Genomic DNA, 27995 nt, shown 5'->3' with positions numbered 1-27995 from the left:
AGAAAGAATATTCTAATTTAGTTTATATATTCCATTTGATTTCATTCTACTTTAATTGTATGTTAATGTTGATGCACCAAAGGACCCAGACACATCTTTTGTATGTGCAAGCTTACTTGGCAATAAAGACATTTATGATTTCTGATCTAACGTTCCTTGTGTTCATCTAGCACCCTGTGTCCCTCAGTTCCACCCACCTTGCCCTGGAGGGCTGCTGCCCCGGCGCCGCTCCTGCGCTCCAGCATGGGTGAGATCAGTGTCCACTGGTCAGTTTCAGGCTCGTAGCGCTCGGCGGTGTTCAGCGCGTGTCCGTCCTCCCCTCCCATGGCATAGATACAGCCGTCCAATGCGACCATGCTGAGGTGACAGCGGCGTGAGTGCATGGGAGCCGCCTGCAGCCAGCTGCGAGTGACAGGGTTGAACCTGCGCACACTGCTGAGATGCTGCCCACCGCCACAGCCGCCGACACAGTAGACCAGACCGTGGAGAAAAGCGGTGGCGTGGGCGGCCCGGGGACTCTCCCCCTCAACGCTCACGTCCATCCATCCACCGGCTCGGATGTTGTAAGCCTCCATGCTACCCCGGCCTCCGATGGCCAATAGGACCTCCTGGGGCCGGCGTGGGCGGGTCAGGGGGTTTGGGAGCCTGTCGGAGCCAGGGGGGTTCAGGACGCTGAGGATGAGGGCCCTGCAGTCGTGGCTGTCCCTCACCACAGGGTTGTTCTGGACGTTGTTCAGCAAGTAGTCAGGCCTCATCAAGCCCATGCGAACCTGGGAAGAGACAAGCAGACAGCGGGTACAACTTAGACATCGGTTGTAGACGGTTTCTGTTGCTAGGGAACAGTTTGGACCCAAATGTTTGAGAACCACTGTACTAGGGAACCTAGTGTTGTTTTAATGTAATGCACACTAATACAATTCTTTTTTTTTCTTTTTTTTATAAATGTTTCTTATATTTTATTTTCATACATAAAACAGAACATAACAGTACAATAATAATAATAATAATAATAATAATAATAATAATAATAATAATAATAATAACAATGACAACAGCGACGACAACAATAATAACAGTAACATGAATCATAATGACCTTGACAAGAGACAGACAAACAAGAAAAAGTAAAATAATAAAAATTTAATTAAAAATAATGTGGCTCAGGCACTAGCAACCATGTTTGTGTATCCGTAATACAATTAGTTACCTTGGGCAGCAGCAAAGGGATGTGTGTTTTACGCTCCTCACAGGAGTGGTCGATCCAACGGAGGACGGCCTTGAACACCGTCTCCTCGCTCTTCACGTTCAGGTCATCCCTCTCGATGATGTCCACCAGTTGCTGAGGGGACAGCCTCACAAACTCCTGTGAGACATGCAACATCTCCTCAAAGTGGCACACGATGAAGAGATGGGCCTTGCGCCTCAGGTCAGGGCAGTAGTAGATGTCCGCAAACATCCAGATGCCGACACAGTTTTCCAGAGACAGCTGGCCTTCTAGGAAGTCAGAGCACGCTCCTACTATGCCAGTGACAAGAAGCTGGTCTGCAGCCACCAGAAGCTCTTCCACGTTCTCTGCTGTCACCAGCACAAAGCGTGTGTAGGCGTACTCTATGATGAGCTGCATCATACCCGGGGACACCCCAGGGATAGTGTAGACTGCTTTCTCTGAGTCGCTCCAGCGAGTGAAGAGGGCACTGTGGGACGCAGAGTATAGAGATATCTGATGAGTAAACAGTAAGCAACATTCTGTCCTGTGTAGTAATCAGAGCATGTGAGTGGAGCGGAGCAGTGGATTTTGAAGTGAGCATGTAGTGGGCTTTAAAATGGGTCAGAGCGACTCCGGAGTGAGAGCTCTCCTCCGCTCCGAGCCGCTCCCAGCCGCTCAGTGCACACGATCACACAGAAACTGATGTAATATACATGTAGTACAATGCCAAAGCAATAGGTGGCGATGTACAAGCATGAAGGCCATTTTCAACCAATGAGAAGGGTGAACCGTCACTACACATCCTGCTAAGTCCAAAGTAGATTCCGCCATCTTTAAATCACCTCGGGACCTCGGGCGAACGCAACATTTATTTTCAGTGAGAAACAAACAAAGTGCAATAAAAAAAAGGATACATTCACTGTGTTCTGCCTCATTTATTGATGAAACGAAACCAACATCAACACAATGTACCACCAAGAGCAGAGAGTTTAGTCTCTCAAGAAAGCGAGAGACCTAAGCTAACGCTGTTGTTGTTAGCTTACATGCTAACGTGAATGGGATCGGCCATAGCATTGCGGCTAGGCTAGCTACCATAGCATAGTACAGCTAGTTGAATGGATAAACGTTATTTAACATTGCAGAATGGGTACGATACAATACGGCTCAATACAAACAGTTGTTAAGGGGCCCAGGGGGTGCAGAGTCATCAACACAATGTACCACCAAGAGCGGAGTTTAGTCTCACAAAAAGCGAGAGACTAAAGCTAACGCTGTTGTTGTTAGCTTACATGCTAACGTGAATGGGATACAAGACAATACGGTTCAATACAAACAATTGTTAAGGGGCCCAGGGGGTGCAGACTATTGTAGTTTTGTCAAATCAAGGTAATTTACATCATGCTCCAAAAAAATTATGCTGAGCGGGCTGTGGAGCGGGGAACGCTTGATGCGCAAATGAAGGTGAGCGGTGAGCGAGCGGAGAGCGACTTGGGGGGGGGGGGCAACATGAGCAAATGAGAGCGGAACCAGACGTCTAGAGTGAAGAGCGGTAGTAATTAGGGCTGACCCCTATTAGTCGAATAGTCGACTAATCGGTCGAAAGGAGCCGTAGTCGACTGCCAACCTCTTAGAAGCGTGGCTAACGCTAATGGCACGCACACCAGAGGCCAACTGCCTAAGAAAACAGGCACAGAGGCACTGAAAGAGGATTTCACCCATCTAATGAACACACTAGACTAGACAAATATCAAGATGTGTCCATCAGTGGACCAATTGCATGCTTTTGCAGAGGACAAGAAGCCTTCAGTCGACTCCTTCAGACATTAAGCACCCCCCCACAGCCCAAATGGAATGATACAAAAATATATTATACTTTTTTTTTTTTTTAGATAGCCGACTAATAGTCGACTAATGGCACATTTTGGCCAATCATAGTCGACTATCCAAATCCTTAGTCGGGGACAGCCCTAGTAGTAATATATTTTCACTGTAGAAGATAGGGTCTTAGCACAGTAGAAGTATAGTATCTTTTTACAGTAGAAGTACAGTATAGTATCTGTTTACAGTAGAAGTACAGTATAGTATCTGTTTACAGTAGAAGTACAGTATAGTATCTGTTTACAGTAGAAGTGCATTATAGTATCTTTTTACAGTATAAGTACAGTATATTATCTGTTTACAGTAGAAGTACAGTATAGTATATGTTTACAGTAGAAGTACAGTATAATATCGGTTTACAGTAGAAGTACAGTATCTGTTTACAGTAGAAGTACAGTATAGTATCTGTTTACAGTAAAAGTACAGTATGGTACTGCCCACTTTGACAACCTAGGATGGCTTAGAGTAGAGTACAGCAACTTGCAATGGGCCTGGTCTACAAGATACACTACACGACCAAGGTACCCATGTACATGTCAAAATACTTCCCAAAGGTCAGTGAATACCATGATCACAACACCAGAATCATGTTAAACCCAGATTCGGCTCAAATAAGGGACTAAACACATTTCGCAATTATGCCACATAAATGTGGAACGCCCTACCCAAAGCTGTAAAGGAATGTGGATCACTACCCACTTTCAAAACCACTCTCAAGGGACACCTACGGGAGACTGCAATTCAAAACTGGCCCCTGTAAATATCCTAACCCAACCCCCTCCAATGTACAGTCATTTACCTAGTATGGTTTTGTCAATAGTCCAATGTACAATTTTGCTTGTTTGTACAGTGTCTCCCCCCCCCCCCTCAATGTACAGTTTTGCTTGTTTATACAGTGTTTCTCCCCCCCCACCCCAACCACCTCCAATGTAAATGACCCAGTATGGTTGTCAATATCCCAATGTACCCAACCCCCCCCACACAACCCCACCCAACCTCCTCCAATGTACAGTTTCTACGTCAAATGTATATACTCCCTTTTCTTGACTCCTTCTGTATCACAAACAGTACTGTATTTGCAAATATGGTATGTCATAAATGTATAGATGTAGCAGTACTGACTTTCTGTATGTCATGTATGTCATATATGTCCTGATGAATTGAAAATGGGGGACCCTGATGTAAACAAGATGAAAGTCTTTCTCTGGCCTGCATCCCCTTAACAATTGTGTGTATTGAGCATTCTGCAATCTGTTAATAAAGTTTTCAATCAATCAATCAATTCAATCAATGGTATCTGTTTACTAACCAAGTTAACCTGAACCAAGCTAACCTGAACCAAGCTAAACTTACCTGAAATAGTAACTGCAGTCACACAGGAGGGCCTTGTGGGCATTAAACTCAGTGCTGTTGACTTTAATAACCACATCACATAACCTTCCCTCCAGATGCAGCTCATTAAGGATTGTACAGGACATTGTTTCCTTTTCCATATGGGGATTTTAAATTGTATCTACAGAATATATTCAAGCTTACAAACAAGTAGCCGGAAACAACAAGTGATATCTTCACTTGGTCTTCTGAGATCTGAGACCTTCTGAGAGAATTTTTAATATACTGTACACAAATGTTCTAGAATGTTCTATTATGACATCATACTGTGACATCACAAATGTTCTAGAATGTTTGATTATGACATCATACTGTGACATCACAAATGTTCTAGAATGTTTGATTATGACATCATACTGTGACATCACAAATGTTCTAGAATGTTTGATTCATACTGTGACATCACAAATGTTCTAGAATGTTTGATTATGACATCACAAATGTTCTAGAATGTTTGATTATGATCATACTGTGACATCACAAATGTTCTAGAATGTTTGATTATGACATCATACTGTGATATCACAAATGTTCTAGAATGTTTGATTATGACATCATACTGTGACATCACCCATGTTCTAGAATGTTTGATTATGACATCATACTGTGACATCACAACGGAACATGTTTGAGTCATTTGAATAATATAAATAATATGTTGACATTAAAAAAGAACAAATAAAACGATAAAAAAACTACATAAAACAATGATACAAATTATAATAAAATATTTAAGTAAAATGAATAGAAATAAAGAAAAATAAGACAATGAAATAAAGATAATAATTCATTTAAAAGCTATTTTAAAAAGATAAGTTTTGAGCAGTGCCAACCGAGTCTGCTGTCCTAACAGACTTGGGGTCTGTAGGGTAAGCACTTATTCCCTCCGCCCTGAACATTTATGGAGATGTATGGGCCTTTTAAGTCAGTGATAAAAGTGTCTTTCAAGGATAAGTGAGCTCCTGCACTGATTATTATAGTTCAATATTCAATATTTGATCACCAAAAAACCCAAAAAAGCATAAAAAGGCCCCTCCCCGCCCAAAAAGGGCCCCCAAAAATAGCACAGGCCCAGTGCCCTTTTCAGCATTTGAGCACCTGCCCCTCTAAAGTCCTGTGCACGTCCCTGCATCAAAGTACCCAGTCTGCCACCATTGAAAGCCTATGGAGATGTTTACCTTCTTTGCAGGGCTATAACTTTTTAAATTGTATTGCTATATTGACATTACTATGGCCCATTCAACATCGATTATCTATCGTTCAGGATGTGGGAACGTTATACTTTTTCATTCATACATTGTTGTGTTAATACCTTCTAGAATATAAGTATGTTTTTAATCTTTTCTGCTGTAATTCCAAAAACGCTAGTTATAGGCCCAAACGCATTATATACATTATCGATTGCCGTTTCCCCCCCATACACGCTACACCAGGGCTATTCAACTAAATTGTTCAGGGGGCCACATTGTCAGAAACCCAAGGGGCCAGGGGCCGGACTGCCACGGCGCCTCCCCGTGCTATGAATATATGTACACTTGACACAACACACAACCACATTTTCACAACTTTTATTTAACTACATTGCAAAAGTAGTATACTTTTCAAAAAAAATGCTTAATTTATGTGCCACATCTGCAACATCTCCTGCAAAAAGTGCTTCATTTATGACTGTGCAACAACTGCAACATCTCCTCTTCAACATTTCAATATAAATATAAAATAAAAAACAAACAAGTGCATGATGTGCATCTGAACATTCTAACATCAACACTTGAACAAAAAAACACATTTATAGTGCAGCTGAGCTTATGAAAAAGTGCTTCATGTCTGTGCAACAACAGCAAATCACAGCATCTTATTAGCACTTATTGTCCACTCTTAACTCTCAAACATCAGGGGGGGTGGGGAGCAGACAGGCCTAGCCTACATACACACATCTAATGAGACAGATTGCACTTCTTTGACTGGGCAATGGCAGAGAAAGAGGGTTCATAGGAAGTGAGGGCTACCCGCAAACAGTGATGCAAATGCTAATTTGTCAAGGAGGCACGGTTGCTTGTTTTAATGGCATTCATGTGAGAGAAACTGGATTCACAGGTGTATGTTGAGCCAAACATTGTTAGCACAGATATTGCCAGCGTTTTTATTTTGGGGAATGTGTTGACATGAATACACTTTATCCAAAATGTTGTGGTGGATTCATTCTCAAGTGCCTGCTTCAGAGCAGATGATGCTTGCTCAATTATTTCAAGTTGCAGGAGACCTTCATTAATGTGAAGTGATGCAAGGAACTCTTGTCCTTTTGTGGAAATAGCAGCTACATTGGCAAATGGGTTGCTCACAAAATGCATCAATTCTCTGGACATGTCAAATTCATCAAATCGACTTGCAAAGTTTTCCCTCAATTTATCAATGAAATCTGCCATTAATTGAGTGACTTTTGGCTCAATTGTGCGTGTGAACGTTGACACGCATTATCATGTAATCTTTGGCGGGCCGGTCAGAATCATCCCACGGGCCGGATCTGGCCTGCGGGCCGCCAGTTGAATAGCCCTGCGCTACACCAAAAAACTCAAATGTATATACATTTACATTTACATTTAGTCATTTAGCTGACGCTTTTATCCAAAGCGACTTACAAGTTCTGTACGACAAGCCATCAGGAAGAGCACAACTCTATCAGCTGAGTAACAATGTTCATCAAAGTGTTGAGTGCTACAGTGTAGGTTAGTTTATTAGGACAAGTGCATGACAGTATGGTTAGTTAGGGTTAGATTTTTTTTTTTTTTTTTTTTTTTTATTCAGATAATGGTTGAAGAAGTGAGTCTTTAGTCGACGGCGAAAGATTGGACGTGTTTCGGCTGTCCTAACTGGGGTGGGTAGTTCATTCCACCATTGTGGGGCAAGGACTGAGAATAGGCGACTTCTCTTTGATGACCCTCCCGGAGCTTGGATAGGAGTAGGTCTGAGGCGGCCAGAAGATGCAGAGCGTAGGGGTCTTGAGGGTGTGTAGTTAGAGACCATTGACCGGAGGTAGGCGGGAGCAGTTCCCTTTGCCGCACGGTATGCTAGGTCAAGGGCCTTGAAGCGGATTCGTGCAGCAATGGGGAGCCAGTGCAGGTCCCTAAGAAGTGGGGTGACATGGGCCGACTTCGGTAGGTTTGAGATCAGGCGGGCCGCTGCGTTCTGAATGAGTTGAAGAGGCTTAGTGGCAGTGGCCGGGAGGCCAGCGAGCAGTGCGTTGCAGTAGTCGAGGCGGGAGATGACTGTTGATTGGACGAGGAGTTGGGTGGCTTCTTTTGTCAGGAAGGGGCGTATCCTTCTGACGTTGCTCAGGAGGAATCGGCAGGTTCTGGTTGTCGCTGCGATGTGAGCAGAGAAGTTCAACTGGTCGTCGAGGACAACACCAAGGTTCTTGGCGGTCGGGGACGCGGTCACAGCTGCATTCTCGACTGTGATGGAAAGGTCGGTCAGGGGGGAGGATTTGGCCGGCAGGTGGAGCAATTCTGTTTTGCTTAGGTTCAGTTTGAGGTGGTTGGTCGTCATCCAGGCGGAGATGTCGGACAGACAGGCCGAGATCCGCTCAGAGACGTGGATATCTGAGGGAGGGAAGGAGAGGAAGAGTTGAGTATCGTCGGCATAACAGTGGTAGGAGAAGCCATGAGACGTGATAATGTTACCCAGTGATTTAGTGTAGAGGGAGAAGAGAAGGGGTCCTAAAACCGAGCCCTGGGGGACACCCGTCCGCAGGGGGCGGGTGGCCGACAGGGTCCCTCTCCATGACACTTGGTAGGAGCGGTCATTGAGGTATGATGACAACCATGTCAGCGCAGAGCCAGCCACTCCCATTCCTGCGAGGGCCGCGAGGAGGATCTGGTGGTTGACTGTGTCGAAGGCTGCAGATAGATCTAGGAGAATCAGGACAGAGGAGAGGCCTTTCGCTTTTGCTAAGTGAAGTGCCTCTGTGACCGCAATGAGGGCTGTCTCTGTGGAGTGACCAGTCCTGAAGCCTGACTGATTAGGGTCTAGGAGGTCATTCTGTAAGAGATAAGCAGTAAGTTGGTTGGATACAGCACGTTCAAGTGTTTTAGAAAGGAAGGAGAGAAGAGAGACAGGACGGTAGTTGCCTATGACGGTAGGGTTCAGGGATGGTTTTTTTATGAGGGGCGTGACTCTGGCTTGTTTTAGGGAGGTGGGGACCACCCCCGAGTTGAGTGAGGAGTTGATGGTTGCAGTTAGGAATGGGAGGATGTCTGGTGCTATGGACTGGAGGAGTGGGGAAGGTAGCCGGTCCAGCTGGCATGTAGTCGGACGGTTCGACGTTACCAGTGTCAGGGTCTCGGCTTCTGTAATGGGAGAGAAAGATGACAGAGTGAAGGATGAGGTTCTCGATTCAGCATTTGGAATGGGTGGGGGTTGGGAGAAGGAGCTGCGGATGTTCTCCACTTTTTCCTCAAAGAAGATCGCAAAGTCTTCGGCAGAGAAAGATGAGGGAGGGGGGGGTGGGGGGGGAGTGAGGAGGGAGGACATGGTAGCATGCAGTTTGCGAAGATTCTTGGCAGAGGCCTCGATCCTATGGTGAAAGAAAGAAGCTTTGGCATTAGTAATGGTTTTGGAGAATGTTAACAAGAGGTTGTGATATGTGTCGATGTCAGCAGTGAGGCGTGACTTTCTATACTTCCTTTCAGCTGCTCTCAGGACCTGTCTTTGTTCTCTCACTGGATCTGTCAGCCATGGACTGGGTGGGGAACGGCGGGCAGGTTTCTCAACGAGGGGACAGAGCTTGTCGAAGGAGGTTGCAAGGGCTGAGAGGAGGGTGGAGGTTGCCATCTCTGTGGAGAGAGCAGAGAAGGTGTCACTCAAAGGTAGAGTGGATAGTATGTCAGAGGAGAGGGTGGAGGGGGATAGGGAGGGCAGGTTGCGTCTGAGTGAGACGGTTTGAGTTGGGGTGAAGACCTTTCGGTTAAGCATGAGAGTTAGTGAGAAGGATATGAAGGAATGGTCAGATACATGTAGGGGAGTTACCGTGGTGTTAATGATGCTGGAGTTACGTGAAAATATGAGATCCAAGGAGTTGCCTGCTTCGTGGGTGGGAGGCATGGCAGTGGGAGTCAGGTCAAATGATTGTAGGAGGGAGACTACTATGACTGACTGAGATGAGTCAGGCAGGTTGAAGTCGCCCAATAGAAGGAGAGGGGTACCATCTTCCGGTAAGGAGCTTAGAAGCATGTCCAGCTCATCTGTGAAGTGATCGAGCGGACCTGGAGGGCGGTAGAGTATTGGCGGGCGGTATATGATCGGTATACATTATGCCTCATCATGCGCGGAGGAAAGGGGGGGGGGGGGGGGGGGGCGTTTATAATTCCCCGATCATCAGTAAATGCTTTATGTAGGTTGGGTGGATATATTGATCAGATGGTTTGCAAATAAGGAAACGCACAATCGGGTTGAAAATAACGTTATATTCCTCTTACCGTGGGCCAATGAGACTGGCGGTGAAAGATCCCAAGTATACGACGCCGATCGCCTAGGTTCATTTCCGGTTTGTATGTCCCAATAAACGCCGAAATCATATCGATTATTAAGTTTAGAAAGCGATCCATTATGTACATAGTGTCTGTCGGGAGTCCCGTAACGAGATGTGGCTGCCGGATGAGTTTCATCGATGCACTGATGGGCACATCCTGTCGGCGAGTGTAACTCGCCCGACCATCCACCAGGCGGCGGTATTGAGCCGTCGTTGCAGTCACATCTATATGAATTATGAATGCCATGGCGAAAAAATTTAATATTGATCTAAAAAACGCTGTACAGCGATCCTGGTGGTCAACGCATGGCGGCCAATAACGCTGGAAAGCGATTTTGGCGACCAATGTGTTAAGGACATATTGATAATACAAACATGAATAGCCACCAACAGCGGCAGTAGCGGGAGAAGTCCACTAGATGGCGGCACAGGCTTAGGGATGGGAGCAGGATGAGAAGGGAGCTGTCCAAGAGAGACTGAGGGAAAGAGGGGTGCCGGGAAGGGTCTCTGAATTGGCGGGGGGACGTGGCCAGGCTGAACAGGCGGATTGTGACAGTCTTATTGCTAATGGACAGGAATTTAAAAAGTTTGTAGTAGATTTACAAGATAAACCCAATGTAATATGTACACAGGAATCATGGTTGAAATCGCAATGGGATTTTGTAATACAGGATTATGTAGCTATTCGGAATGATAGGGAGAATGGGAATGGTGGTGGTGTGGTTACATTTGTTAAAAATGGGACAATATTTAAAGTAATTAACTTGGGGAAAGAACATGAGTCAATAGTGGTTAAAATTTGGACAGGGAAAGATGAGTTTGTAATAGTTTCAAGTTTCAAGTTCAAGTTTCTTTAATAGTTGTCATACAGAAGTACAGAATACTTTTATACAAAATGCTTCTTACTGTTACGCTCCAGAGACTGTGCTAGACAAGATAAGTATCAAATAACATAGTATAGCATGTAAATTAGAAGTAGAAAATGAGGTCACAGTGTTCAGTATAGACATATGTACAATGTTCGATGCAGAATAGACGTAACTGAGTTACCATATAATATACAATATACTATGCAGTGTACTAATATACAATACTATATAGCGCAAAGCAGAAATGGGATGAGGTACAATTTAGGTACAATTTACAGTAAGGTGTACGAGTTGTAGTGCAAATCCTTTATCAATAAATATAAAGTGTGGGGAGTGGGTGCTACAGTGTGTTTGTTTAAAGTGAGTGTGTGCGTGTGGATATGTGTGCTATGTGCGTTTGATGGTTGTTGTGTAGTGTTCATTGTTCGTTGAGCAGCCTGATGGCCTGGGGATAGAAGCTTCTTCTGAGTCTTTCTGTGCTCGCCTTAAGACTCCGGTATCGCTTGCCTGACCGCAGCAGTTCAAAGAGGCAGTTGTTCGGGTGGCTCGAGTCCTTAATAATTCTCTTAGCCTTGCCCCTGCACCGCTTGTTGTAAATGTTCTGGAGGGTGGGGAGCCCCCCTCCAATTGTGCGTTCGGCTGAACGTGTCACTCTTTGTAGTCTGCTTCGGTCTTGTGCAGTGCTATTCCCAAACCAGGAGGTGATGTTGCCAGTCAGGATGCTCTCTATTGTACATGAGTAGAAGTTCTTAAGGATCTTCTGACTGACTTGGAACTTCCTTAGGCGCCTGAGGAAGTAGAGGCGTTGTCGTGCCTTCTTCACAACACTGTCAATGTGTGTGGTCCATGTCAAGTCCTCGGATATGTGGGCTCCGAGGTACTTAAAGCTGTTCACTCTCTCAACCGGTGCCCCGTCGATGCTGAGGGGGCTGTAGTCCTTGACCCCCGACCTCCTGAAGTCCACAATCATCTCCTTTGTTTTGCTGACGTTCAGGGAGATGCTGTTTTCCTGGCACCATCCCGCCAGGACCTTGACCTCTTCCAGGTAGGCCCTCTCGTCGTTTGCAGAGATCAGGCCTACCACTACTGTGTCGTCAGCACAATAGTGTAATAGTGAACTATTATAATCCATGTAAAATATTGTGTCATGCCACATTGGATACGGTGGGAGCACAAGCACAGGGTAAAGTGATCAGTGATAGTAACACTTTTTTCAGTAAATAGTAATCTAACTTGTTACTTTTTACAAGCCAGTAATCTGATTACAGTTAGTTTTCCAAGTGGCTGTGCGTTACTATTTAGTTACTATCTCATAATGCTGATGATAAGAGAGCCAGGGGTACAGTCAGCTAGACTGGAGATGGGACGTGCGCACGCGCACACACTCACACACACATGAGAATAACAAACTATAATACCATAGCCAATCATGATTTATGACATTATGCACTTTCAATAACTTAAAAAAAAAAGACTGTTGTCATTCCTATGTTGTGGCAGCAGCAGGGGACGACGACGATGACTTCGTAACCTAGTTACTTTCAAAGTATCAAGTAATCAGTAAAGTAACTAGATTACTTTTTAAAGGAGTAATCAGTAATCAGATCATTTTTACAAGTAATCTGTGGCATCACTGAAAGTGATATGGCGTGGGGACTTTAATGCACACAGTGCAATGTGGGGAGGTGAGAGAACAGATGCAAATGGTTTAGGATTAGTGTGTATGAATGATGGGAGAGGTACTAGATATAATAGTGCTCAAAATAAGGAGAGTGCAATTGATTTGACACTGGTTTCAGTGGGAATTGCAGGTTAAGAGAGTCTACAGTGGGGAGTGATCATTATCCTATAAAAGTATGATGGCTGGAACAGAAGTAAGTCAAGAGGAGGAAGTTAAGATACTGTTGTGGCTGATGGTTGTTTAACACAGCAGGAGACGATATTTCCAATTTTAACAAGTAGGTAATTTATTTAGGAAAAGAAGTTTCAACAGCAGAGCTATGGATCGAGCAGAGGATCACCACAGCTTGAACAAAAACACTCTCCCCCTCAATCCCTCTGCTTGTCCCCTAAATCCCCTCTCAGTCCTGCCCCCACATGACAGATATGATGACGTGTCATATCATGTCAGATATGACATGACGTACATTAAGATGACACGTAGATTTAACATCGGAGAGAGATAAAAACATTAAGAACATCGAAGAGAGATAAAGACATTAAGAAGAACATAGATTTAGATAAAAACATTAAGAACATCGAAGAGAGATAAACAAGATATGATGTACACACACGATATGATGTAAAACATTAAGAACATCGAAGAGAGAGTGAGATGTGTGTGTGTGTGTGTGTGTTTGTGTGTGTGTGTGTGTATGTGTGTGTGTGTCTGTGTGTGTGTGCGTCTGTGTACAGACGTGTGTGTATTGTATGTGTGTATTGTGTGTGTGTGTCTGTGTGTGTGTGCGTCTGTGTACAGACGTGTGTGTATTGTATGTGTGTATTGTGACACAGGGAATGTGTGTGTGTGTGTGTGTGTCGGTGTGTATGTCTGTACGACTGTGTGTGTCTGTGTGTGTGTGTGTGTGTGTCGAAGAGAGAGTGAGATGTGTGTGTGTGTGTGTGTGTTTGTGTGTGTGTGTGTGTGTATGTGTGTGTGTGTCTGTGTGTGTGTGTGTCTGTGTGTCTGTGTGTGTGTGCTGTGTCTGTGTGTGTGTGCTGTGTATGTGTGAAAGAGAGAAAAGACACAAGATTAGAGCACACGATATGATGTACTGAAATGTCCATCTGCCTATCTTGAGGTTGTTTTAAGAACATCAGCCAGACTGTCGCCCTAGTGTCTTTGAGCCCTGCTAGTTGACCTATATTAAACTAGTCAAGACTAACCCCTTTCCTACCTCCACCCCCGTATACACATTTTCCACAACATTCCCCCATTTGGGGCTATCCCTAGTCCCACCCAAATCATATAACCAAGAAAATGTGAACGTCTAACTAAACGAGAAACCACAATTATATAATAAAAGTTTAAATGCCTAATCTAAACCAGAAACCTTACTTCATTCACTGGACCCCTAACGGACCAACAAAGGCTGACTACCGTTCTTACCAAAACACAAAACCGTTCCAAACAAGAGTAATAATAAAACATCAACAAAATACCCCAATTTATAATCCTAACCTGACAGACAAATCCCCCCAACCTCCACCGCTTACCAAATGAGCCACAGTCCTGGCCGGAAACCGCGACTCTCATCAGGGAAAGGAGAAGTTGACCGTCAGAACTAAACATAGAACATCCCTCCCAAAAAAAAATGACATTGTCTCTTCCATAACATTGAGTCCTAGTGTCCATCGCTCAGCCCCCCTTCCATGCCCACGCCATAGTCTCCTCACCGTATTGCCAAAAGTCACATTTTGCCAATACAGCAACCACCACGCCACACCTCCAGTCCCCGTAGAAGCATGTCCCCATGCCTGGACGGGAGGCGCTGGTACCGACCTCACCACGTGTCCCCCCATCTTCGACGGGAGGTGCCCATCTTGCCCACTGCGTTAGCCCCCCCCTTTGTCCCTCCAGTCCCCAGAACCGATCCCCAGAACACTTCTTCTCAATGCTTCCTCAGGCTCAGAACCGACACTCTGCCGATGCCCCTTCCCATTCCGGTTTGACCAGGACCACGAGTAAAATAAACAAAAAATAATAAAAAAAAAAAAAATAATGCAATGATTTTCAATGGTTGCAATCTCTATGCCGAAGGATCATTAGAAAATCAGACTAAAATTCCTAGTTAAAGGAATAAACCAACAAAACTGCACTCAGACCATCCCCCGTCACTCTTAAAGGAAAGAACCAACAAAAAGAAAATGTCCCTACCTCACCATACCCCTAATCCTCTATCCCCTCGTCTCCCTCTAAGGCAGCATAAAGCTGAGGACATGGCCCGATTTGTGGCTCAATCTCTTTCTGTCCCACCATCAGCATTTGGCTCGTTACGTGTGAAGTTACCAGCCTACCCAAGAGAGGCATACCACAACAGAAAAGGAGAACCAATATCAACCCTGCCACCCCAATGGATATCCCCGTCTGCATCACTATGCTTCCCCACTGTCCCAATCTTTCCAACACCCCACTCCCCCACCATTCTTCATTCCGGCCAGAATTCCCCCTCAACTCCTCCCTCAAATCCTTCAGCTTAGCCATGGCCTCGGAGAACTTTCCCCCTGGCCCCACATTCGTCGGAATGAATGTGCAGCAGTACTGTCCAAACATGGAACAGACTCCACCCTTCTCCGCCATTAACCAGTTCAGAGCCTGTCTATTCTGCCACGCCACCGTACTGGTCGCGTGCATCTGGTCCCCCATTGCATCCAACGCCTCCTCGGTGTAGTTGAGATACCGCTGCTGATTGTAAAACAAATAGTTGATCCACCCGGTGTTCTTATTGACCGATATCCATGGCAGAATAGACTCAAACCCTGCCGCAATCTCATTCTTAGCCATGAACTCGGCTGGAATGCCCCTTGGCTGTCCTATGCTGTCCAGATACACCCTTGGGTCTGCCTTGTAGCTACGCTTCGTTCGAGAGATAGGAGACTCAGAAGGTCCTTCCGTCACTGATAATGGTAGGACCACCATTGGCATGATCGCCTGAACCCGGGCACATCTACCTGACCAATCTAAAGGAAGTGTATTCCTCAACCTCCTACCGCCGCAGAGCCAGTATTGGTCCGCCAGTGCCATATCCTGGACATGAAAAGGGCAAGCTACAGGCCGTGGGTTGGTATCCACTCCCTTTAACACGACCCCGTGTCCACACTTTCCTTCTTTCGTGCAGTTAGTCGTGATGCTCCAAATAGTAGTGCACCGCCCCTCTGCCACCTCCCCTACGTCCCGGGTCCCCTCCTTTTGCAAGCACTCGAAATCCTTGGTCAGCCATAGTTTGACACCTCTGGGTATTGGCAACCCCGTCGCTACCCCCTGCACACGTACATCCAATTTCCTACAACGTTCCCGCATAGTGACATCCTTGAAATCCGTGACGTTTCCTGCCGCCTTAAAACGACTAGAGCCGAGAAACCCCAAACACTCTGCCTCGCACCAAGGGCGACTATTATGGGGCCCCTCCCATGCCTCTGCGTCCCTGTCACACTGAGCCCAACTGAACTTCGTGCCCTTCACCAGCAGCCTATCCGGACGTGCCTTGGAGCAGACATAACAATCCTCTATCTGATTCTGCGCGCTCGTGTACTGGACCCACTTAAACCACTCATTCCCTAAAGCCGCCCTATACATCGGGTCAGCCTCCGGGTCTTCCTCGTCATAGTCATAGTCGCCCCCATCTTGTTCCCCGGAAGGAAGCAAACCCCTCAACCTGGCCCAGAGTGAGCCCACTGAGTCCCTCAACGTTCCGGCTGTCCTCTGGAACATATCCTGTCCCCCCACCTCTTCCGACTCAGTGTCCTTGACCTCCCTTTTTCCCCTCACCCCTGTCCCCTGTGATTGGTTCGGGACAGGCTCAACCCTCCTATCTACCCCCACAACCCGATCCTCGTTAGTATAATGGTAAGTATCCCCGCCTGTAACGGGGGAATGGTCAAAATCAAAAACATGCCCTTGCGGTCCTACGGGAAACACCCCTTTTGGTTGTAGTCTTATCTTCTCCCCCCCTTCCTCGATGGAGGGCAGAGGGGGCGCCTGATTCTGAGCCTGGTCATGAAAGCCTGCCGGTACTTGAGCCTGAGCGGGACCCCGTGGGACTCCTACCCACTCAAACCCGTCATCCTCAAGGACGGGTCGACCGTGACGGTTCTCAATGACGTCGTTGTGCCCGGCCGACCGTCCGCACACTGCTGCCAACATCTGCGGGAGCATCAGCAGGCACTGCACCTTCCAGTTGCCGTCTCGGACCCTCCTTGTCGGGTTCTGCATAACTGCGATCGATTGTATCCCCCAAGAGATCGCCGCTGGCCTTTATGCAGTGATTGAAGTGGAACCAGGTCGCTGATCCTTTGACTTGGACTGCCGTTCCAGTCGATCGGATCACCTCGTACGGGCCCTCTCTCCGGGGTGATGACCACTTTCTCTTGTGGACCTTTACGAAGACCAGGTCCCCAGGGATCAGTCTCGGTTTGGTGGCTTCCTTCTCCGCCTCCTTCACCCCCTTTTTCTCCTTTCTCTGCTCCTGTCGAAACACAGCTTCATGTATTTTAGTCACTTGCTGATATTTTTTCAGATCTTGCTCAAAAATATCTAATGCCGGGCCCCTAGCCAGGTGTCTAAATGGCGGTGCTGGCATGCTGCGGCCTGTAAGCATTTCATGCGGTGTTAGCTGTGTTTGGCGGTTTACGCTGCTTCTAATAGCCATCAGAGCAAGTGGCAAAGCATCAATCCAGTTAAGCTTAGTTTGCATACAGATTTTCAACAATTTGTTTTTAATGACCAGATTGGCCCTTTCCACCTTCCCCTGCGACCCGGGACTATAGACACAGGAAAGGCGCTGTCTTATACCTAATTTCTGCATCAGCCCTTTAACCACCTTGTCGATGAACTCGCGGCCATTATCGCTTTGTAATATCGTGGGAATTCCAAATCTCGGAATGACCTCGCGACACAGGAACTTGATCACTGTGTCCGCGTTCTTGTGTTTAGATGGAATGGCCTCAATCCAGCGACTAAAGCAGTCCTCTACTACCAGGAGGTATCGTTTGCCCTGCACTGGCGTTATCATCGCTTTGACCCTTTTAACCTCCTTCCAGTTAAGAGTACCCTCCTCCCGTTCGGATGCACTCCTTCCCCTACTTAGATGCACCTCTCCCCGTAAGGTTTAGGCAGTCCGCTACGACGCAACAACCAGCTCCTTTCTTAGGACTGCCTTGTCCGACGTCGGCCCCTCTCCCCCAACAGAGATGCAGGTCTCCACTTCCGGCGGTAAGGTCTCCTCTCATGAACGGAAGCAGTCCCCTTATTTTACCTTCAGGTGCAGTTTAAGGCTGGGTCCCTTTCCAACCTTAGGAGAGACAATCCAGATTCCTCTGAATTGACACCCCTTACCCTTCTGCTTCCCAGTGGTTCTTTTCAAACCTGCTGATCACAGAAGCACAACTCGCCTACTAACCCTGTATCGGTTAGTAAGGTTACTGTGGCCTGACTGTACATTGAGCCAGGTGCATTCATGCCACTGTTGTCCAGTCACTCACGGTCCCACATCCCGCGTGTCTGTGACTATAAACAGGGTCATAACGCTCACCCAACCGGCTGGCGACCCAGTCGATAGCGACCTCATAGTCCGTCATCAAGTCAGGACCCCAAGCGGCTGACTGTCCGTAGTACCTATCAGCCACTCAGTTTAGAAACCGACGGTCTTGTCCCCACCCCACTTGCTCCGGGCATGGAAATATTGACCGTTTTCGCCAGCCTTGCCTGTTCACGGCAGGAGCTGTGCCCCTTCCGGTGCACCGCCCTGCTCCTAGGTGTGGACTGTCGTCCACGTACCACCCAGTGCCCACACCAACTTACGTGCGACGTTTCCTGGGCCGACTAGACGGTACCACAGTGGTATGTTATTTCATACTTCGTTACGCACGAGGGCCTTCAGTTTCTCCCCAGCACTATATGGATTGTGTTTAACGTGCGCCCAGACTCTTGCGAGCCCACTGCCGCCTGTTACAGACTAGAGGTTCGGGGCGCCTACCCCCTCCCTAATCTGTATAGTCCATAATCAGATGTCTGAATGGTCCCTCAGGGAGGGGTGTGTAAGCCGCCACTGTCGGTACTCCTTTGCGCACATTGCCCTGTAAGCATGTTAAACACCTGGCTAGTGTAACGTCAATTTGTGCCTGAAGCTTTGGGGACCAAAATCCCATTTTCGTGATTCGTTTCAGGGTCTCTGCTCTTCCACAGTGATCAACACCATGAGCCTCAGGTATCACCAAGGACAGAAGATCGATGGAGGCGACTATCAAACCGTTATGACTCCTCCACAGACCATCTGCCCCCCTTACAGCCCCCCTCTCCGTCCACGACTGTTTCTCGGCCTGCGTGGCTGAGTCCTGAAGATCACTCAAATTATCCTCAGTTACCTCAGTCGTCAGTTCGGCCGCAAACATCAGAACAGCCGTGGACGGCACCGCAGCCGCCGCCTTTGCGGCCTCGTCCGCCGCGTTGTTTCCCGTCGTCACAAAGGACAGGTCTTTTCTGTGTGCCTGGCACTTTACGATAGCAATGCTTTTGGGCAACTTTACAGCCTGAATAAGCGCCACAACCTGCTTGTGGTGAAGGATCGGTGAGCCGTCCGATTTCTTAAAGCCTCTTGCCTTCCAAATGGCCGCGAATAGGTGGCATACGCCATGCGCATACGCAGAGTCTGTAAAGATGTTAACCGTGCGATCTTTAGCTATTATGCATGCTTCTGTTAGTGCTATTAGTTCTGCAAGCTGGGCCGAACATGGTTGCATGCATTGTCCGGCCTTTCTTGTTAGTGTTTCTCCGTTAGGTTTGCACTGTACGACGGCGTATCCTGACCTTAAATTTTCCCCCTCCCGATAGCAGGACCCATCCACAAAAAGTGAGAGTTCTGCTATCGCGAGCGGGTCGACTCCCAAATCAGGACGGAGTTTCACGAAAGCCTGTACCTCCACCTCACACTCATGCGGTTGACCCTCGCTCGGGAGTGGTACCAGATCCGCCGGGTTACTGCCGTGGCATGTTTTTATCGTAACGTCCGAGTACTGCAGGAGCCTCATGTAAGCCTGTTGCCGTTGGCTGGTCAGAACAAATTTGCCTCTTTCAATCAAGTTTGCCAATTTGTGATGTGTCCAAATGCAAATGTCATATCCCATTGTCACGGCCGTTGCCTTCTCATACATCAAATGTGCTGCGGCCAGGGCCTGATAACAAGGTGGCAGACCCTGCTCTACCGGCGAAAGAGCTCTAGAGTAATATGCTATCGGTTGTTTTTTCCCACTCACCCCCTGTGTTTGAGTCAGGACAGCTGTCGCATGCTGCGCTCTATGTGAGACGAATAGGTGGAAACACTTCTCATAATCCGGCAGCGCCAGGGCAGGGGCCTGTAACAACAGACGCTTAATGTTTATGAACGCGTCCTCCCCCTCCTCGGTCCATGTCAAGGGAGCGCGAAGCTTGTCTGTACCCGCCTCTTTTATCATCATCCTCAACGGCGCTGTCGCTATCGTATAGTCCTCCACCCACTCAGAGCTGTACCCAGTCATCCCTAAAAACGTCATCATCTGTCGGACCGTCAATGGCCTAGGTGCCTTGGATACAGCTTCGAGTTGCGTGGGTGAGATGTTTTTTATGCCCTTTTGAATGACGCGAGACAAGTACTCAACTTTTGGCTGGCAGTACTGCAGTTTTGAACGGGATGCCTTGTGGCCTCCCACGGCCAATCCACTCAAAACTTTGATGGAGTCCTCATGGCACTGCTGACGTGTATCCGAGCAGATTAGAATGTCATCTGCATACAGTAAAACCGTGCTGAGTAGTGTGTCGCACACTCCTTGCAAGTCTTCCTTGAGCGCCTTCGAGAAGTAATGCGGCGAGTGCGCAAACCCTTGTGGCAACCGGGTGTAAGAGTATTGTTTCCCCCTGTGGGTAAAAGCAAACAGATACTGAGACTCTTTTTCCAATGGAACACTGAAGAATGCCTGCGTGAGATCAATGACCGTATAGTACTGCGAGCTACTCGGGATGTTTGTCAGGAGGGTGTGTGGATTAGCGACTTCCGCCTCTGGTCCAGACACCACGTCGTTCACCGCCCTCAAATCGTGTACCAGTCTGTACCTAGCCCTGTCCGCCTTTAGCACTGGGTGGATAGGTGTATTACATCTGGATTTGAAAGGGACGAGCACTCCCCCCTTTAACAGTCCCTCAATCTGATGTGATATAGCTTCCTCCGACTCTGGCTTCATTGTATACTGTCTGATAAAGGGTGGTCTACAACCCTTCTTTAACCTGACCTTCACTGGCTGTGCCGACAATATTAGACCCACATCTGTGTCGTGTTTTGACCACAACCGTTCCGGGGTGCGCGCCAACATGTCCTGTTCCAGCAAAGCATCCGCCTCTGGAATAACGCAAGGGTCTCCTGGTAATCTGATTACTTGCGGTTTTGCCAAAACTGAAAAGGAAATCATTATTTTTATGAAACTCCCATCTGCGCTGTTCCAAATTAGCGGAGATTCCGTGGAGACCCACCTTTGAGTCTCGGATTCCTGTATCATTGAACCTAGATGTTCGGATTCGTAACCAGGATTTATTCTCAGAGTGATGTGTGGGGCGGCGTCTCTTAGTCTATGTTGTTCCCGTAGATACTTACCCGTGTTAACCCTCAACGCCGCGCCCTGTCTCCCTACAATTATCGTAGATGAGTTAATCTGCACCTGCTCGGGCTGTCCCTGCAACCATGCCTTGTTCCTAACTAGGTCACTATTCGTCAAATATTGTAGTGTGCAATGTGCCTCCATGTTTGTTTGTCTAGACTGAGGCAGTTGGGTTTTCAGAAATGGCTCCCAGGGGTCACAGACCCTTTGCAGCTCTGCATCTATGTTGCCCAGCCAGAACACAGTGGCCTCTTTCTCCCCCGTCCCTTGTAGCATCATTTGGTACACGTCTTGTTCAATTTGAATCCCCTCAGGCGTACATAGGATTTTACAGCCTAGTTTACACATTGCATCTCGTCCCAAGAGATTGCGCGGGGTGCTGTCCGAAATTAATACAGGTATTGTTATGGTCTTGTTGTTATACGTCATAGAGATTGGATCTGATGTGGGTATTAATTGTGTTTTTCCCGAGAATCCGACCGTCCGAACATACTGTCCAGACTGGGGTAAGTGAGCGGCGTATTTTTGCTTTATGCAGGAAAAACCTGCTCCAGTGTCTGCCATCATCTCTGTTAATTTGCCCTCCACTAGGACCTGCAGAATAGGTTCTTGCTCAGCTCCCTTGGAAACCACAATCATTTGATTTCCCCCCGTCGCATTCTCTGGGCACCCCTAGTGATTACCCCCCTGGTTTCGGGGCCCTCCTGTCTCCCCCTGGTCGTGGGGCCCTTGTGACTCCCCCTGGCGCACGGGTCTTCCATACTCCGAGCCGGGACGGTATGGTTGCCTACATCTCATTTCCCTGTGTCCCTGCATGCCGCAGTTCCAACAGTGGAAACGGGGAAACTGTTGTTCGTTCCCCGGTCCCTGTGTAAACCGTGGGCCTGATTGCCCATTCCCTGCCTGCCGCCTGGACGCCTGGTTCTGTGAACTATAGCCATAGCTTCTCACTACCTGAGGTGCAGGCGGGGGTCCCTGGTCCTGCATGGGTGGAGAGGTAGCAGATGACACCATTACTGCCTGCAACCTCCTTTGGGGCTGCAGTTGTTGCTGAGTTAACTTCCTTGAGTCATTTCTATCCTGATCCCTGACTTTCTGCTCCTGAGCCCTTTGCTTCTCCACACTATGTGTTACATGTGCACAGAACAAAGGATAAGTCATGTCCATTAACCCCACCACGTCTTCCAGTCTATTCTTAACCACCTCTGGAAGCCCTCTCATCACACTTTCTCTAAACATCGCTCTCTGCAACGGGTCAATTTCTGGGTTGTGTCCTAGCTCACCTCTCCACTCCTTCAGTATTTTGTTCACATAGGTGCCAGGCCCTTCCGTCTCCATTATGGGGTTGCCCGCCAGTTTTGCCGGATTAATACGTGATGGATATTGATTCCTGAGTTTGTACCACAACGGCGCTCTATGCGCGTTGAATATGTCTCCATCATGGGCCTGCGTTTCGCATGCCACTCGCATCGATGTATCACCCATGATGTCCCGGCAGGCACCAATTCCTAGCAAGCGCGTCAACAGGGATTTGACGTCACCCACTGCTAGCAGAAAAGATGACGTATTTTCCTCAAACTGCGTGATCCACCTGGAGGCTCCTTCTGAAAGGTCCGGTAGTCTTGCTATTATGCCATCGATGTCTAGAGGTGACCATGGCATGTGAAAGATATCGTTCCCCTTTATTAGCAGGGGAAACTGGCCTGTACTTGTCACACTTCCCAGGAATGTAGGGGCGAAAGTCAGGGTTCCTGTAATGTTTCCTTTCTCCTGTGCTGGTTTCGTGTCGTTCTCATCTTCCTCCTCAGTCAACAGTTTGGTGTGGCCACACGCCCCGTGTTTCCCTGATGTCTGCTGTGCCACATTTTGACGGCCCTCTTCCTCTATCTTCCTCCCGACTCCCTCCCTCTGCCTGCCCAGGTTCTCTACCTCCTCTTCCTCTGCATCATACAACTTCTGACGTACTGTCTCGCCATATGCCGCCAGGACTTTCGGATAGAGATCCTGCGGGGTCAGTTTGGGGGGGGTATCTCGCCTAAGGGAGGTCTCTGATCTAGCGGAGGTTTCTGACCTAGCGGGGGTTTCTGACCTAGCGGGGGTCCCTAATTCCGTCTCCTCATATTCTCCTCTTATTGTCACAGTGCCCACCGGCAATTGCGTGACATAAGGTGGGGATGTTGGTTTCCCTATATCCGTCTCTCTCTGATTTAGCGCTAAAGCTTCCTGCCTGTATGCTCTCCCCTTCTGGGCGTAGAGCTTCATTACCCCCAACTCTTCTGTCCTCTTTTTCAACCTCTTTTTGCTGCTGTCGCCTGGCTTGTGGTTACGAATCATTACATTCATCTCTTCGCATACGTCGAGATCAAAAGTACCTCCGGAAGGCCATTTTGTGTCCCCGGCCTTTGTACGCCTCTGCCAACGGACACCAACCTTGAGAATTAGGTTCTTTATGAGCGGGTTCCGGTCTAACAGTATGTCCTCTGCTGTATGCATCGTTGTTTAGTGTGTATGTGTGTTTATTGTGTTGTGTGTGTGTGTGTGTGGTTGTACTTCAGCTACTACTACTCTACAACTACTACTCCAGGACACAGTTAACCTAGATCTACTACTACTCTACAACTACTACTCCAGGACACAGTTAACCTGGATCTACAACTACCACTCCAGGACACAGTTAACCTGGATCTACTACTCCAGGACACAGTTAACCTGGTTCTACTCTACAACTACCACTCCAGGACACAGTTAACCTAGATCTACAACTACAACGCTACTACAACTCGGTGTGTGTGTATGTGTGTGACTGTGTGTGTGTGTGTGTGTGTGTGTGTGTGTATGTCGGTGTGTGTGTCTGTGTGTGTGTGTGTGTGTATGTGTGTATGTCGGTGTGTGTGTGTGTTTGTGTGTGATTGTGTGTGTGTGTGTGTGTGACTGTGTGTGTGTGACTGTGTGTGTGTGCGTCACAACCCGCTGTCTACCGGGACACAGGAATGTGTGTGTGTGTGTGTGTGTGTCGGTGTGTGTGTGTCTGTGTGTGTGTGTCTTTGCTGTGTGTGTGTGTGTGTGTGACTGTGTGTGTGTGTGTGTGTGTGTGACTGTGTGTGTGTGCGTACTGTGTGTGTGTGCGTCACAACCCGCTGTCTACCGGGACACAGGAATGTGTGTGTGTGTGTGTGTGTGTCGGTGTGTGTGTGTCTGTGTGTGTGTGTGTGTGTGTGTGTGTGTCTGTGTGTGTGTGTGTGTGTGACTGTGTGTGTGTGTGTGTGTGTGTGTGTGTGTGTCTGTGTGTAGTGACTGTGTGTGTGTGTGTGTGTGACTGTGTGTGTGTGCGTCACAACCCGCTGTCTACCGGGACACAGGAATGTGTGTGTGTGTGTGTGTGTGTGTCGGTGTGTGTGTGTGTGTGACTGTGTGTGTGTGTGTGTGTGTGTCTGTGTGTAGTGACTGTGTGTGTGTGTGTGTCTGTGTGTGTGTGTGTGTGTGTGTGTGTGTCTGTGTGTGTGTGTGTGTGTGACTGTGTGTGTGTGTGTGTGTGTGTGTGTGTCTGTGTGTAGTGACTGTGTGTGTGTGTGTGTCTGTGTGTGTGTACTGTGTTGTGTGTGTGTGTGTGTGTGTCTGTGTGTGTGTGTGTGTGTGTGTGTGTGTGTGTGTGTGTGTGTGTGACTGTGTGTGTGTGTGTGTGTGACTGTGTGTGTGTGTGTGTGTGTGACTGTGTGTGTGTGTGTGTGTGTGTGTGTGTATGTGTGTATGTCGGTGTGTGTGTGTGTGTGTCTGTGTGTGTGTGTGTGTTGTGTGTGTGTGTGTGTATGTGTGTATGTCGGTGTGTGTGTGTGTGTTTTCTACCACCAGGGGTCAGCAAACCCAAGAGAGAAAGAGATGTGATGAGTCTGTATGCTACACCTTGGCCCACCAACAGGGGTCAGCAAACCCAGGAGAGAGAGAGAGAGAGAGAGAGAGAGAGAGAGAGAGAGAGAGAGAGAGATCAGGGGCCTGATCTCTGATCCAAACCCTACTTTTTTCCCAACCTGGTGCGTCCTATTGGGGTGTAATAGCTAACTTTTTAAGCGATGGGGGGGTGTGTGTGTATTGTATGTGTGTATTGTATGTGTGACTGTGTGTGTGTGTGTGTGTGTGACTGTGTGTGTGTGCGTGTGTGTGACTGTGTGTGTGTGCGTGTGTGTGACTGTGTGTGTGTATTGTATGTGTGACTGTGTGTGTGTGTGTGTGTGTGTGACTGTGTGTGTGTGCGTGTGTGTGACTGTGTGTGTGTACGTGTGTGTGACTGTGTGTGTGTGTGTGTGTGTATTGTATGTGTGACTGTGTGTGTGTGTGTGTGTGTGTGACTGTGTATGTGTGCGTGTGTGTGACTGTGTGTGTGTGCGTGTGTGTGACTGTGTGTGTGTGTGTGTGTGTGTGTAGGCCCAATAGTGCAAACAAGCTAGAGTCTCGTCTCACGCTGCCCAAATTGTTTTTTTTTTTTTTACTCTCTGCTCATATTATCACAGCTAGCCTCTCTGTAGCAACAACTTCACAAGCCAATAAGAAAACGAACAATAGTGTATCCGTAAACGTAATTAGTTTGACACAGAGAATGCCAGCTGTAATAGTGTGTTTTGAATAACAGCAGAGCGGCACCGGTTTTTGTTTTGAAAATTGAGAGTCTTATCTACAGAGGACAGAAGGCACAGTTATAACAAGGAAGTGGGGAATGTCGTAAAGGGATCAGGGAAAGGGATCAGGGAGAAGTTTGAACAGATGGAGAAAAATTTGACCAGAGGTCGAAAACATGCAATTAAAATTGATTAGTGGCGCACTTATAGCCTGTTAAAAGAGGAATCGCCCTAGTGTAAACACCTCACCACTTGTGTTCGTTTTAGCCGTCCATCCAGACCTCGTCACACAGTCAGCTCAACTTTTTCCTCCCTCAGAATCTCTTACGGATATTCTAATCAAAAGCAAAAATGCTCACCTGTGATTAATACGTGATGGATATTGATTCCTGAGTTTGTACCACAACGGCGCTCTATGCGCGTTGAATATGTCTCCATCATGGGCCTGCGTTTCGCATGCCACTCGCATCGATGTATCACCCATGATGTCCCGGCAGGCACCAATTCCTAGCAAGCGCGTCAACAGGGATTTGACGTCACCCACTGCTAGCAGAAAAGATGACGTATTTTCCTCAAACTGCGTGATCCACCTGGAGGCTCCTTCTGAAAGGTCCGGTAGTCTTGCTATTATGCCATCGATGTCTAGAGGTGACCATGGCATGTGAAAGATATCGTTCCCCTTTATTAGCAGGGGAAACTGGCCTGTACTTGTCACACTTCCCAGGAATGTAGGGGCGAAAGTCAGGGTTCCTGTAATGTTTCCTTTCTCCTGTGCTGGTTTCGTGTCGTTCTCATCTTCCTCCTCAGTCAACAGTTTGGTGTGGCCACACGCCCCGTGTTTCCCTGATGTCTGCTGTGCCACATTTTGACGGCCCTCTTCCTCTATCTTCCTCCCGACTCCCTCCCTCTGCCTGCCCAGGTTCTCTACCTCCTCTTCCTCTGCATCATACAACTTCTGACGTACTGTCTCGCCATATGCCGCCAGGACTTTCGGATAGAGATCCTGCGGGGTCAGTTTGGGGGGGGTATCTCGCCTAAGGGAGGTCTCTGATCTAGCGGAGGTTTCTGACCTAGCGGGGGTTTCTGACCTAGCGGGGGTCCCTAATTCCGTCTCCTCATATTCTCCTCTTATTGTCACAGTGCCCACCGGCAATTGCGTGACATAAGGTGGGGATGTTGGTTTCCCTATATCCGTCTCTCTCTGATTTAGCGCTAAAGCTTCCTGCCTGTATGCTCTCCCCTTCTGGGCGTAGAGCTTCATTACCCCCAACTCTTCTGTCCTCTTTTTCAACCTCTTTTTGCTGCTGTCGCCTGGCTTGTGGTTACGAATCATTACATTCATCTCTTCGCATACGTCGAGATCAAAAGTACCTCCGGAAGGCCATTTTGTGTCCCCGGCCTTTGTACGCCTCTGCCAACGGACACCAACCTTGAGAATTAGGTTCTTTATGAGCGGGTTCCGGTCTAACAGTATGTCCTCTGCTGTATGCATCGTTGTTTAGTGTGTATGTGTGTTTATTGTGTTGTGTGTGTGTGTGGTTGTACTTCAGCTACTACTACTCTACAACTACTACTCCAGGACACAGTTAACCTAGATCTACTACTACTCTACAACTACTACTCCAGGACACAGTTAACCTGGATCTACAACTACCACTCCAGGACACAGTTAACCTGGATCTACTACTCCAGGACACAGTTAACCTGGTTCTACTCTACAACTACCACTCCAGGACACAGTTAACCTAGATCTACAACTACAACGCTACTACAACTCGGTGTGTGTGTATGTGTGTGACTGTGTGTGTGTGTGTGTGTGTGTGTGTGTGTGTATGTCGGTGTGTGTGTCTGTGTGTGTGTGTGTGTGTATGTGTGTATGTCGGTGTGTGTGTGTGTTTGTGTGTGATTGTGTGTGTGTGTGTGTGTGACTGTGTGTGTGTGACTGTGTGTGTGTGCGTCACAACCCGCTGTCTACCGGGACACAGGAATGTGTGTGTGTGTGTGTGTGTGTCGGTGTGTGTGTGTCTGTGTGTGTGTGTCTTTGCTGTGTGTGTGTGTGTGTGTGACTGTGTGTGTGTGTGTGTGTGTGTGACTGTGTGTGTGTGCGTACTGTGTGTGTGTGCGTCACAACCCGCTGTCTACCGGGACACAGGAATGTGTGTGTGTGTGTG

This window comes from Notolepis coatsorum (assembly GCF_963971535.1).
Source record: "Notolepis coatsorum genome assembly, chromosome: 1".
Taxonomy (NCBI): domain Eukaryota; kingdom Metazoa; phylum Chordata; class Actinopteri; order Aulopiformes; family Paralepididae; genus Notolepis; species Notolepis coatsorum.
Note: the sequence above shows the minus strand (reverse complement) of the source record.